This window comes from Myotis lucifugus, unplaced genomic scaffold (genome assembly GCF_000147115.1).
Source record: "Myotis lucifugus unplaced genomic scaffold, Myoluc2.0 scaffold_219, whole genome shotgun sequence".
In the NCBI taxonomy this organism is placed as follows: domain Eukaryota; kingdom Metazoa; phylum Chordata; class Mammalia; order Chiroptera; family Vespertilionidae; genus Myotis; species Myotis lucifugus.
The window spans coordinates 1,058,658-1,074,532 of NW_005871267.1; positions in this window are offsets into that span (position 1 = coordinate 1,058,658).

Below are 15,875 nucleotides of genomic sequence, written 5' to 3' on the forward strand. Positions count from 1 at the left end.
AATAATTTTATGGTTGGGGGTCACCACAACATGAGGAACTGTATTAAAGGGTTACGGCATTAGGAAGGTTGAGAACCACTGCTTGGGAGTACCCACTTCTGGTTCATGGATAGCTATCTTTTTGCTATGACCTCACATAACAGAAGGGATAAGGGAACTTCGGGGTCTTCTTTTATGAGCCCACTGATTCCATTCAAGAGGGCTTCACCCTCATGATTTAATTACCCCACAAAAGCCTGACCTCCAAATGCTATTACATTGGGGATTGGTTTTGACATATAAATCTGTGGGGACAGAAACATTCAGGCTATAGCATATATACAGGGGAAATTAAATGTAAATTCAGTGTCACCTCAATGTAAATGGAAATTTTTATATGAGCTTGAAATCCAAGAGAAAACAAGGGACTCACAATTATAATAAGTAATCGAGTCTTAGCCCTTTCACAGTGCGGTAACTGAAAAAAAAAGCAGTATCTGTGCATTGCAGAGCAGGCGAGTATTAATACCCTTACTTACTAAAGCTATCTGTACTGGGGATGCTTTTCTTCCTTTTTGGTTTTGTTTCATTTTATATGTGAGCTATAAGACTTGTAGTGTTACTTAGTTGCTTCTTCACTGGAACTAAGAACAAATATATACACATTATTCTCGTTTATATAAATCACTTGATTTCTATTTACTTTGACATCCATTTTTAAATTGCCTTCTTGATTTTTTTTGGTTTAATTCCAGGTGTATTGATCTGTATTTTCCTCTTACTGTCATTTATCTTTTGGGTGTTTGCCTTTTGGACGTGTGTATACAAAGGCAGCCATTTTTAACCCTCTCTGGAGCATTTTTACTCACGATTGTCTTTCCGAATCAATGACTTTAACTATCTCCAAATCTCCCCTGAGAATCTATTTTATTTCTATTAACTTTGTAACTCTCTTTAGTGTAATATTAAGGAATCCTGGAAGTAGCTGACAAAAAGATAATTTCAGAAGAGCTATACGATGACTTTATTAATGAACAACTCAGAAGGAGAATAGAGTTTCATCCATTCATGGTAGGGTATTGTTTTTTTTTTATTATGTAATGGGTCCCTGAAATGGCAGAATTGAGCAGCAAAATAATTATAAGCATTTTAGGGTATTATTAGATTTTATTTTTTGAAACATTCTGAAGCCAGTATGTAAACTGCTGGTGGGAAGGGCTTCTGAATTTATTTTATGCTATCAAAATACGAGATAATAAAGCACAGTGGAAGAGCTTAAAGTTGCCATCTCATGGGCTTGCCTCTGCCCCACAGGGGCTGTGTGATTTCAACTGAGATCACTAATATTGCTGAGCATCCACCGCTTCATTTCAGGAATAAGAATAATCTGAACTTTAAAAACTGTATTTTTTTAAGTCTTGTCATATGTGAAGTATGAACTACTAGCCCCTTCTAGATATTTATCAAATTGATTTTTTATAGTTAGTTGATACAGAAAAAGAAGGGCTGTTTCTAATACAGGATTATTCAAATAGCAACTTATTTCTTAAATGTATTTTATAGATATGTAATTCACATAATATGTAAACCATTAAATAAATACACAATAAAATGTAACCATTTTCATAGTGCAGCTTGATAAGTTCACCAAGCATACACATCCATGTAATCATGGCCTCATTTGTGATACTGAGCGTTCATCACCACCAAAAGTTTTCTTCTGACTCCTTGTCATCAGTTTCCCTAAAAGCCCTGCCTCACGTAACCACCGATCAAATGCCTGTGACTACTTCTAGCTTTTTTTGATTCTAAAGCCTGATGTAGATAGAATTACACAGTACACCACCTTCTCTCTCTGGCTTCCCTCAGCACAAAACTTTTGAGATTCACCCATGTTGCTGCACATGAGTGGTTCGTCTCATGTTATTCCTTAGTAATATTTCATTGTAAGGATATATATGTTTAACCATTTGCCTATTGATGGACATTTGGATTGTTTTGCTGCTTTGAACATTTGTGTCCAGGCCCTGTGTAGTCACATGTTATGTTTATGGCTATGAATTGTGCTGCACAGATATCCTGTCAAGAGCTTGCTCGGGGGAGCACAGTTGCCTGAAAATCTCCAGCTGTCACACCTTTCATCTGCTGCAGTCATCGTCCTGTCATCAGTGTCCCCCGAGGCTATGCCTAGCCAGTCACTAAGACCCCAGCTGAGCCATTCTTACCCTGTGCAGGCCTTCTCCAGCAGGACATCCCATCAATCAGGCAGAGACGGTCTCACAACGACCGTGTGGCATTATTCCTGTTGAATTCATCCGTTGTCCCCTTTTATTCACAGGTCTCTGACCTGTGTGATGCTCTGAAAGCTCTCACTACATACATTCCCCCTTACCTTTTTACATGTGTTTCTTTCAATAAATCTCCTGTACGTATAAGGCCATCTTGATGTTTGCTTCTCAGAGAACTCTGTTATTATTGTCTTTGGGGAGGGAATTACTCTTTCCTATGATATCACAGGTTGGATCTTCTGAGAAAGACGGCATCTTTGGCATAAAGTCCCCTTTCTCCTTTATCAGGCTCAGCTTGCCCCTGATGGGTTACACTGTGATTGACCATGGTCATGGGTTATGGGGATAGCAGTAGGGGAGGACATGTGGGCAGGTTTTGCGGTGATCGTTTTCATCTTTTGGGTGAAATAATTATGTGATATTTTTCACACACCTAGGGTGCTAGCTTTAATAGGCAGGATGGGCCACTTCTATAGGCTTAGAATGTTTAGAGAAACCCGGGAAGTTAACCTTTGGGGTCATTCACCCAAACATTCCCATCCCATGTGTCAGAATCCTTGGTGTTCCAAATTAGGGCCATGCTTTTAGAATAACATATATCTGCCTTGGCTTTATCTTCAGTTGTTTTATGCTCATTCCTGCATATTATGAAGACTTATTTGTCTGCTATCAAAAGAACTCTGTGACTCTCATACTTAGTTATCAGTTTGTTAATTGTCATCAGCTTTTAATTATCTGCCTGGAAGGCATCAAGGCAACTTAGTAATAGCCATCCAATTACATTATCCTTTATTTATCATCACAAGCAGTCTCCTCCACCAGCATCACCCAGCTCTCACCAGATGAAAGTTTTAACAACTGAGTTACCATCTTGCCAGGAGCTGTCTTTACACCATCCATCACCAGGATGGAGTCTTCATTCCCAGCTAGTATATAGGTAATCCAATCCCTCAACCCAATTCTATAGCTTCTTCTCACACCATTCTTAGTGCTAAATGTCATAGGTTGGATTTTCTGGGAAGCAGACACTGAGAGAGAGAGAGGGGTGCTAAAGTTTCATTGGGGTGTGTGTGGGGGGGGGGGTTGGGGAGAGGGAGGTAACACTTGTGAAAAGTGAAACAGGATTGTTAGGGAAAGATATCAGACAGCAATATAGACATGAAAATGTCTGTGATCACCCATCAAGATACTCTAGATAAAAAATTATCAAGTAAAGAAATCTCATGCCTCCTTGCTCAGTCATTGGTTGGGAGCCACACTGAGAACATCATAATCTCAAATTGAAAGCTAAGCAAAGAGCTGGAAACACACTCCTTACAACTGGGTCCTGTGAGCTTTCTTGGAGGGAAATCTGAGTGATACATCTGTGTCTGCTTCATATGACAAGTGTGATTAATTGTGTAAGAAATTGCAAAACTGTTTCCGAAGTGGTTGTACTGTTTTACACTGTCAGAAACAATGCATGAGTACTCTAGTTGGTCCACATACTTGCCAAGACTTGGTATGGTCAATCTTTTAATATTGGCTATTCTAATGAGTATGTAGTAGAATCTCATTGTATTTTAAATTTTCATGAGTTTATTGGCACTTGTGGGTCTTCTTTTGTGACGTATCAGTTCAAATCTTTTGTCCACTCTTAAATTGAGTCATTGATTTTTTGTTATTTTATTGTAAGAGTTCTTTATATATTCTAGATATATATCCTTTGCCAGATTGAACATATTTGTACCCAGTCTGGGGCTTGCCTTTTCTTACTGGTGACTTTTGAAGAGCAGGTAAATTTTAAATTTGATTAATACAAATTATAGCTTTTATGGTAGTCCTTTTTGTATTTTGTTCAGGAAATCCTTTTTATACTTCAAGTTTATAATTTTTTTACTCTACATTCTCCTGAGTTTTATAATTTTAGCTTTTATACAACTAAAGTTTTACTAGTTTAAAACTAAAGTTTTACAACTAGAAGTTTAATTTTAGTAATACTAAAACTAAGGTTATAAAGCTAAAGTTTTATATATTTAGCTTTTATACTAGGGATTAAGAGTCACTTTTTCTCTAATTACATATCCAACAACTGTTTGTTGAGTGATGAATATCCAGCATCTTTTATTTGCATGGAATTACTTTTATACTTTGTTGAAAATTCAACTAACCATAGACATGTGGGTATTCTCTGCTCTTTTCCATCAATCTATATTCTTATTCTTACACCAATACCATACTATCTTGATTACTATAGTTCTATAAGTATTCAAAAAAAGTAGTATAAGTCCTCTAACTTTTTTCCTGTATTTCAAAATTGTTTGGGCTGTCTGGTTTTTTTGTATGTCCATATACATTTTAGTATCAGCTTGTCAATGTTTACAATTGGCTTTGAGTGGAATTTGTATGAACCTATCACCTAATTTAGAGAGAAGTTATGTTACATACATATCCTCGAACATATTACATTTCTCCACTTACTTTGGTCTTCTTTAATTTCCCTCAGGGATATTTTATAATTTTTAGTGTGAAGATATTATACATGTAAAATATATGGTTGTCATGATTTTTAATGCTTTTTAAAAAATTGTAACTTGAAATTCCAATTACTTTTAAAATCATGACAGAATGTATTTTCTTAATAAGTGACTTAACACTTTTTACTATAAAATTATTAGGATTCATTTGACGTTTTATTTATATATTCTATTTATTGTAACATTTTGGTTTCCTATCTCTTCCTTTCTTTTTGATAGATGACATTTTCTTCAATGGATATAAGGATTAGTAATTATATTTTTATTTCAGAGGTTGTTGCTATTTATTGAAGATCCTTATTCATGTTCATTTACTGCCACTACCTTACTAAATATATAATCATCTATATCTTACCTCTTCCAGTTTAAGTAACTTAATCCTCTTATATCTCTCTTTTCTCCCACTAGTTTCTATCACCAAAAGCTCTCTGTCTTTAATTCAACTTCATATAAATATACATGTTTTAATATTTTCCTTTGTTATTATTTTTTGTCCTTATTATAAACACAGATGCACATCACAAAACACTCTTAATTTACATATTACTATTAATATTTCCTGTGTCTCTTGTTGTTTTGGTATTTACTCATAAAAGTGTTTTTTGTTTGTTTGTTTGTTTTTAAATTACTCCTCACATGAGGATATTTTTCCATTGACTTTTTAGAGACCGTGGAAGGAGAGCAAGAAACATCAATGTGAGAGAGAGACATCGATTGGTTGCCTCCCACATGCACCCTAAACAGGGTTGGGATTGAGCCTGCAACCAAGGCACATGCCATTGACTGGAATTGAACCCAGGACCCTTCAGTCTGCAGGCAGACACTCTATCCTCTGAGCCAAACAGGCTAGGGCTTAAAAGTGTTTTACTTCATATAGAAAATGATTTAGGCATTTTATGATTGAAAATGTTTTAATTAGTGTTTTACACATGATAGAAATTTTGATTCAAAATTATTTTCCTTCAACACAAAAAAATCTCCATATTCCTCTTATATCTAGAGTCACTAGTGACAATTTTGATGCCACTCTGATTCCTTTTCTTTTAGAGGTAACCTGCTTCTTCTCTTAAAAGCATTTTGAATTTTCTGCTTTTCTTTGATATTTTAAAAATGTCCCATAATATGTCTAAATTTGTATTTTTCCTTTTTTCTTCTGTTTGACAGTTTAACCTCAGGTCTCTTTTATCTTTAATACTGGCTTTTTATCTATTTTTAATTTTTTCTTCATATCCATTTTTAATTTTCTCTCCTTTTAGGATGCCTAGTATGTATTCTGACAGCTTAAATTCTTTTTCATATCTTTTAGCTCTTATGCTACATATTTTGTAGTCTCTGGGTTCTTCTTGTGTCTTTTGGGTTAGAGTTTCAATCTACTTTTCTAACTCAGTGTTGTTGTGTTTTAATTTTATTTTCCCCCCAAGCTGGATTCCTCCTTCTACTTTTCCTATGTATTATTGACTTTAATTAATGTACTCATTCCTCATTTTCATTAGTCGATTTTATACCCAATGCTATAATTTACTTACAATTTATTTTTCTGTGTCATAATACCCTCCCTTATCTCCTTTTGAATACTTATTGTACAGTCTACATTATTGGTTTCTGTGTTCCAATAATTCTGGCTTAAATAGTATGTGGTGCCCAGTATGTTTGTTTCTTTCGAACTCTGGACTCCTTGGCAGTCTAGGGCGGTGGTGTTAGAGCTTGTAAACCTCTTTTCTCTTAGGAATAGCAGCTACTCTGGTTGGATATGTGTATTGATGAAGGACCCAAAGCCAGGCCCAGTTCCATCAGGCCTTGGTGAGTGAAAGGATAGAGCAGAGAGCTTCACTAACTGCACAAACAATTTAAGCACTCCTATTTGTTATTATCCATGAGAACAAAAATCTTGCAAGGTTTTAAATCTTGAACCGCTAAGCAAAACCTCACTGGTTTATAAGGAGAAGGGGAGTGCAGAGGAGTCACACTCAAGGGGAGCTGGTCAGTCCCCATCTGCTTTCACAAGCTCCTAGCCCTTTGTGGTTTTACTCGCCTTGGCCGCCAAGACTGGAAGACTCAGCCTGGCACAGGGGATTCCTGCAAAGAAGGGGATGAGAGTGTCTCCAGAGGGTGCCTGGGGGAGAATGAGATGAAGAATTTTAAAAGCTTTTCCGAAAGGAATCCTCTTATTGCCACCTCATTCACTCTCTGCCCAGCCTGTAGCCACTTTCCTCCCATCCCCTGCAATGCTCACTACAGTTACTTCCACATCTCTTCGGTCCCCCCTGAGACCTGCTGTGGGTTTTTGTTTTCTTTTTAGTGTGTTTGTTTGTTTTTATTTTTTTTAACTTAGTTTCTGGAATTCATCTTTTTCTGTTTTATTTTTAAATATATTTTTATTGATTTTAGAGAGGAAGGGAGAGGGACAGAGAGAGAGAAACATCAATGATGAGAGAGAAGCATTGATCGGCTGCCTGCTGCATGACCCCCACCAGGGATCAGCCCCATGACCCCCACCAGGGATCAGCCCGCAACCTAGACATGACCAGGAATCGAACCGTGACCTTCTGGTTCATAGGTCGACACTCAACCACTGACACATGATAGCTGGCATGTGTCTCTCCCTCCCTCCCTCCCTCCCTCCCTCCCTCCCTCCCTCCCTCCCTCCCTCCCTCCCTCCCTCCCTCCCTCCCTTCCTTCCTTCCTTCCTTCCTTCCTTCCTTCCTTCCTTCCTTCCTTCCTTTTTTAGTAGTTTCTTTGGAGCTGACTTTGGAGGGAATAGCTCCCAGCCTTGTTAGTTCCTCATCTTGGTGGGAACCAAAGTGTTTGGGACATTTCTGGCCTCTGTGTTGATGTCACTGTCTTGCTGGTAGCTGCTGCTGAGAGGGGACCTTTGCCTCTATATCCTACCTCAACTTCACCACACTCGCCAACTCTGCCTATTCCTTGCATCAGCTCTCTCCAGTACAGCAGAGTCTCCAGGGGTAATATTTCCAATATGTAATATACCTTAGAGTTTACTATAAAAGATACTAGTTTATAACTGCGCTATTTTTTAAATCATTGTGCTCATTTTCATCTGCTAATTTTTCCCTTGAGTGAAAAGGAAGTGGGTAGTTAGAAGAATGATACCAAGCCTGTTTCATATTTGTGGTGTGTTGAGCACATGAGTATCATGCTGTGTGTTGGGGGTTTATGGGATGGAGCTTAAATATATCCATGTCAGGGTTGTTGTTGTTTTCTTTTTATTTTTTTACTATTGTGAACTCAGAAAACAGTTGGACAACTAGGAAAGTCCCATAGAATACTGGCATTCATAAATATTCAGAAAGATCTGGTGTCTGTTCTCTGTGAGGATCTGTGGGTAAGAGGAGTGGTCTGCCTGAGTGTTGGCGTATTAAATCCTCATCACTTCCTGTGCACACAAAAAGGAGAGTAACAATTGGCAAATGCCTCGCACAGCTGCATTATTGCCTATAAAAATTGGGAATGAAACAAACTCATATCTACGGTAAATGAGATGGTGCAGCCCATACACTGCTGCCTCCAAAAATGATTTTTACTCATCATCAGTAATGAGAAAAATGTCTAAATGGCTTTAAGGGACACTTGAAATTTATGTGGTTTGACACTTAAAATTTTTAGAAACATCTAAAAGAGCATTAAAATAACCAAACCGTGAGGTTAAAATATACTTCAGTCCAACCTATAAATTCATGTCAGGAGACTGATTTTAGAGTAACATCTCAAAGTGCCAGTTTACACTCCAGTCATTTTTTTAAAGAAACACACACACACACACACAGTAAAAATATCAAAGAAAGATACAGTTGACACACTCAAGATTAAAACCTTTCTCAGGAGCACATAAAGAACTGCTCTTGGGTATTGGGGTATGTTAGCTCATAACACAAACATGTCGCTTGCCTCTGTCACTAGGATTATCTCAATAATTACTTTTAATTATGATTCTGTGTTTATAATTTAGTAATTATAGTATCCATTTGTATTTCAATTTCAATCTGAGCTCCTATTTGAAACTATTTTACCATCTGTTTGCCCAATGGAATTGTATACCTTCAGGTACATGGAATTTTAATAAATGACAGTTTCAGCTCAATTGGTATTGACATTGAAGGAGTTGAAAAGTTACCAATAATGGCAAACTTGCAAAAATGAGTGTTCTGCCTTTGTTTGAACCTTATCAGAAATTATCAATTCTCACTGGAAAACAGTGACTTTTCTATTGTAAGCCCAGATAAAGGGATGCTGTGAAATTTTTTGAAACACATACTATAAAAGGAAAAAAAAAAGAAAAAATGTAAAGATGAGTTTTTATTTTCTAGAAAAGGTCCTTGCAGCTCTACATAGCTTTCTTCACTGTTCTATTCATTTGACTTGCCCTTAAGTTATTGACATGTGAACTTGTTTCCTTAAAAGCAGATACTGTTTATCCCATTATCAGCTTTTCAGGTGTGTGTGTGTGTGTGTGTGTGTGTTCTGGCAACTGTCATAACCAAATTCCCTTTTACTCTGTGGAGGTGCAGATATTAAGGAACATTTGAGGTCAGCCCTGCTTTCTCCACCCTCAGGATCGTGGTGTCAGCTACTCTCACAGAAGGGTGTGCATGTGCTAGTGGAGGGGAGCTGGGACCCCAGGAGACTTCTGTTTATATAAACCTGTTCCAAGCATGGGTTAAGAAACTCTAAACAAGTTTAAATCTATGCCCTCCAAAAATGATGCTGACATTTGTTTCAGTAAAAGCCCACTGTAAGTAGAAGTATAAAGACCTCATTTACTTATTTCATACACATCTAAGGATACCTATTCTCTCTTCAAAGCCTGGAGGTAGCCCTGCAGGGGAGAGCATGTTACACAGATTATTGTTTCTGCCTTCAAGGACCTTCTGGTAAGGCAGATTAAATAGAAGAAGATCTGTAAAGTCAAATAGAAAGTCACTGGGATTTTGCATTAATTCCCCGGGTCAGTTTCTTGAGGCTAGACTAATAAAATGTTAATATTAAAATACTAAGTGTAATAATGTCTTCTAATACTTTCAGCACTCACTAATACAATGGTCATAGCATTTGCACATATCAAAATGGGCTATCTTGCCTGGCCTATGTGGCTCAGTGGTTGAGCATTGACCTATGAACCAGGAGATGATGGCTCCATTCCCAGTCAGGGCACATGCCCGTGTCGTGGACTTGATCTCCAGTAAAGGAAGTGCGGGAAGAGCGGATCAATGAATCTCTTTCATCATTGATATTTCTGTCTCTCCCTTTTTCTCCCTCTCTAAAATCAATAAAAATATATTTTAAAAATAAAAATGGGCTTTCTTATTTGCAAACTCAACAATCAATCACCCCTACACATTTCTGGGGTCCATCACTAATATTAACTTCTTATATCTGCCAGTACTTTAAAAGTTATTTCACCCACAAGTCCTTATTCAATTTATTTCACAGATCTGTGTAGGCTGGAGAAGGAATGGAGTTTATAGTTAACACATTGGCTCTGAAGTTAGGGTATCTGGTTCAAATTTTAGTTCTGCCTTTTATTACCCACTGTAACTTAGGTGATTTATGAACTGTCTCAGGCCTCTGGTTGCTTATCCAGGAAAGGCAGGTGATAATAATAGTACCGAACATATAGGAATAGTTGCAGGTGACGCCTCTCTTCTAGCTGTGTATAGCAGTACAATGCATTCCTAGTTCCCACAGCCTGCTCAGGCTACCTTGTATTTGGATTGCAGCTTCTTCTTTGAGAAATGGTACATTCAGTTCTCCCAATTTCTCTGTAACCCACCATACTAATTTCTTCTTTAAATTATCTTTCTTACCCAGGGGCCTGTGATCTCTTGATCTATAATTCAGTTATATCCCAGCATCTTGTATTCTAATTAGAAATGTTAAATTAGCTTCCATGCATATACTAACTCTAATTGGCAGTGGCTGTCTGGAACGGAGCGTTGAGGGAAATTCTAACGCTCAGTGTCACAAATGGTTTTCACAGGAGGATGGGGAAGAGCACGAGCAGGGAGGTCTTAATTTCCATCTCTGCTGTAATGAATCCACTCCCCTTCTATTGTATGCACATGGTAAAAATTATTAGGGTTTACAAACTTACATAACTAAACATACGTATACTATTGATTATCAAATCCTTCACAGTATTTGAGTAGGCAGTAAGGAGATGGTGTATGGGGGAGCACTGTGCTTGGGGAGCAGTAATTAAGTAGCAATCATATCCGACTTAGTTTAAGCAGATCTTATAACACAAAGAACAGAAGTGAAATATAAGCGACACCAAAGAATATGTGCCTTTGTCCTCATGAGGGGGTTTTGACAAACCATAAACAAATTTAAAAGTTATACTATGAAAAAAAAGAGTGTAAACTAAGAACTATCTTTTCAATTATCAAGGTCTTTAATATTAACATCATCCAAAAAGTGCAGAAATCATTCATAAATAACCCATTAAGTTAAAAACAAAAATGCCATCTTACTAAAATTGTCATTTGCTTAATTTATGATCAAATGGTAAAATTGTAGTATTTAAAACCCAATAAATTTAATATATGAGGTAATTCAGACATGCTATCTGAAAATTTTATTGTGTGGCCCAGCCAGTGTAGCTCAGTGGTTGAGCACCAACCTATGAACCAAGAGGTGATGGTTCATTTCCAGGTCAGGGCACATGTCCGGGTTACAGGATCAATCCCTAGTGGGGGGCATACGGGAGGTGGCCAATCAATGATTCTCTCTCATCATTGATAGTTCTCTCCGCCCCCCCTTCTTCTCTGAAATCAATAAAAATATATTTGTTAAAAGTACTTTAAAAAGGGAAGTTTATTGTGTGAAGTGCTAGATATAATACTTTTCTATATTAATTATTAGGGTTTTGAAAGTAAAACTATGTATCCCCAAGATAGTATATGACTAGGCTTATTTTGCTTTTTCTCTAATGCACAATGTTATTGTCAGGACACACATTACATTGTAAATATTAAGATACTTTTATATCTGCAATTCATTATTATACAGGGTATCCCAAAAAATGTATACACACTTTAACAACCTGTAGCTTAATTTTGAAAACAAAATGTATTTTAATAAACACTACCTTTATAATTATTCATAGTGTGTGTACATTTTTTGGGATACCCTATAATTTAAATTTAATATTTATGATTTTTTAAAGTTTTATTTGTTATCAAAGATCACATTAACCATAAAAAATAGGCATTGCCTTTTAGGTATAAGGCTTGGATTTTTATTTTTAATGTAAATGCATCTGGTAGAGGTTGTAAATGCATGGGGTTATCTCAAAAGAAATATAGCAATCTCTTTAAAACACAGTTCATTTATTCAAAACCCTATTAAACTAAACATATAGGAGTATTCTTTGGTGGATTTCTGATTGCACATAATTCTAGACATATGTTCTTGATATATAATAATACTTGTTAATAAATTCATTGGTAAAAGCATGAAATCTTATCTGTTTCACTCATTCATTCACTCACTCACTGAAGTCCTCTGGAAATACTTGCATGAATTAGTATATACTTATCCTTATCCTTTCATTCAGCTACTTAGACTGGAGATAGGCACATTGAGAGGTAATTGAAATTCAAATATGAGTTTTTTAGGGGTAGTGGGCTGAGGAAGGGAGCATGCATCTGGATTACAATGCCCAGAAGAGGAGACATGAAAAGTTTAATTCCAAAGTAAAACTCTTAAACTGTATGTGCTATGTAACAATGATTAACATTTATCATGAATTCTACTCTTTGTCCATAATTCCACTTTCATGATCTTATTTATTGCCAAGGATCCTATGAGGCTGGTCTAGGATAATTCCCATTTTACCAGGAGGGAACAGAAACTTATCAAGGTTAATTACCTAGAGTCAGCAGAATTTGTAAAAGGGAGAAGAGGGACTCAAAACCAATAAATCTAATTTAGAGCCCTCTCTGCCTGCGCCTGCATCGACATCTGAACCTATAACAACATCTATATTTGTGTGCTTACACTTTACACTGCAATAATGCTTCTTACTTTGAATACATATATCCCCTGCATCATGTGGTGTATAAGAGAAAGCTAACATTTCTGTTTGGGGCACATTAGTCACTACAGAGTGATCTGGAGCCCTTGGGTGGGGATAGCTAAGACAGGGAATTAATGAACTCATTCAGTTCTAGAAGGCACATCAGTTGGTGACGGAATCCAGCTGCACAGTTCCAACTGGACTAGTGGCCATAGCTTCTCTTCAGGCAGCACATTGATAAAATAAGAACTGGAAAGAAATTTACTCCTTGCTGCTTGCATGTCCCTGAAAGAAGCACATTCTCAAGAATGTTCAGTGAGCTGACCTGTATTGTCCTGATCAGCGTTAAAAATAAAAGTTTAATAATACATGCATCTTCCCCTCTATTTGCAAACAATTTTATTTAAAGTTCATGCTCATGTGGAGTTACACCTGAAACCAATTGTCATGGAAAGGTGTCACTGGCAACATACTAGCAACATACTATACATAACTGCATGTGTTCAGTTTGCAAACACTACACATAAAGTCTTAGATATTTAACACCACCTGCACGCCACTGGTCGGTGGGATACTGTGTGTGTTTATTCTTTCCTGGTTTCTTTAAATCTGTCTCATTTTATCCAGTCACTTGTCTGGCAGCTCTCCACTGTTGGTTCAGGGTAGACAGCATCAGGGTATGTTTTGCCTAGAGCTCTGCTTGTTCAAGATTATAAACATTCATAAGACAGTGAACTTGAATTTCAAATAACAGGAGAAGCAGAAAATTATGTATAAATTATACATATAAACTACTTGGTTTCCATCTCTAGCATATTAACCTAGATATATATGCAGCAATGAGTGTTGCCAGGAATGTACCTGTCATCAAATAGAGAAGGAATGCTTCTACATCTGTCATGGAAAGGGACATTTTTATCAGGTTTCTCAGCAACAATCCGGGGGAACCCCAGGATGCGATGCGGGCAGCGGGGAAAAGCTGTATCAACAGTGGCAGCCAGTGACATGAAGCAGAGGTTCAAGCGAGACAGGAAAGTGGAACATGACTTGAGAGGCTCTTTTTTTGAAGGAACAATGAGAGTCAGACAGTTGGGAGTAATGATGGAAAGCTCTTCCCTGCCTGAAGGATAACTGAATTAAAGAGTCATAGACATTAGATGTGCGCGAGCTCCATTAAGGTCGTCTCATTCATTCCCTGCCCTAGAGGATTGTTCCCTTTAGCACAGTCTACAGTACAATGGAATAATGTTTGAAAAAAAAAAGGGAGATGAAAGTGCTCTCTCCCAGCCTGTACTAGATAATCCCTGCATATCAAAAGCTCTCAAACCACTCACCCTGTACTGTATCCTCGTTAGCAAATTAAAATGATTAATAGATTTGGAGCCTCCAGGTCTAAATAAAAAAGGAGGAACCCTCAGTACCAAAGTGGTAGGAAAAGGCATTGATTTAGAGGAAAAATGTTCAATAGAAATGGAATGAATAAAAGAAGAGTTCTATACAAAGGAGCCCTCCCCCTAGGTGGGCATGGGGTTCAGACACCTCTGAGAGCCTAGCCATGGTAAGTATTATTTAAGCCACTGTTTGCAAATCTCTGAAGTCGAAACCTTTAGCACACAGCGTTTTAGATAGAGAAACTGTTTTATTCTCTTGCTGGAGAATTGTGTGCCTGTAATAAAAAAGATCTCTTAACGGTGGCCAGGGTATTAAGAATTGAATAGCTGAATTGTGGGGCTCATAAAGGGTAATTGCTATGTCCTGAATGAATACAGAATATCCTGAGATCAGTGGGTAGGAAGTTAACTGCAAAGGGCAGCGCACAATGAAATGGGCCAGGAAGTGACATTCGGGAGTCTAAGATGGAGCTCCCGTCTCAGTTTGCTTTTCCAAAAGTATGTTGTCTCATTTTTTCCCCTAATTTTTTCCTTTATAGCTATTAACCTTATAAACCATAGTATCTGGCAAGCCATATTCCATCCCTAAACAAACAAAAAAAAACCCACAAAAAATACCCCCCCCACATATATGTTAAGAGGAGGGTGCAGTGGGCCACCTTTTCTTACTGAGATCCCCAGGACACCCTAGCTATGAATGTGCTTTATCGTTCAGGCTGTGGGAAAATGTGAGCCAGCACAGCATACATAGCCAGGTGATCGCTCGCATCCTCAGTGAGCCAACTGGTTAAGAAAAAGAAAAGGGCCAAAGAGGAGACCATCAGCATATTTCTGGACACATATTTCTGATGAGCCTCTGTTCTGAAGGGTCAGCGCAGAGCAGAGTGCTGTGGAGTGAGGACTGGCTGTCCTGAAACAATGCTGTGTGTCTGTGAGAGGCGGGCACGTGCACGCGTTCCGTGCTGCTGCTGCTGTTTTTCTCTTGGCATCAGATGACTGGCTCGTGCATCCCCGTGTGTCACTGACTCAGTGCAGCAAGTCGCTTCTCAGCTTTAGTTTCCCCTCCGGAAAGGGGGGTGATTATAACAAGTGCCCTATATTTCTCCCCATTTATGAAATTTATAAACCATAAAATGCTAGATTGAAACTGACTCCATTTGCAATTGTTGTGAGTTGTGTGTTCCTGCTTCTTTCCAATATTTCTGCTGGTGAAAAAGCGACCTTGTTTCCTTCCCAGTTGCCAATCTGTTCATCTGCCCACGAGTGGCCTGTGCGCTGTGTACTTTGTGCTTATGTTGTGCTCAAAGTTTGTTGAGCACAGTATGTCAAACTTCAGTTTAAAAGATCTCTTAGTTCCATATCCTCAATAAAAACAATGGGCTACATATTTCCCTGGTGTAGGGATGTTTATCATCTTTATATTCCCTAACTTCGGCTTCTATCGGATTATACTAATTCTGAAAAATGGAACGGAGCCTCTCTTTAAACTTTTATGGTGCGTGTTTGGAATGTGCTATCACCTTGAAAGAGACACTCATTTTGCTTCTTAACTTTAGAAGGAATTTTTTTTACCATCTCTATGTGTCATAATTGTATTTTATTATTTAAGACCCAATTAAGATATCATTTTCTTGTGATGTTTAATTAGGTGACTTTGAAATAAGAA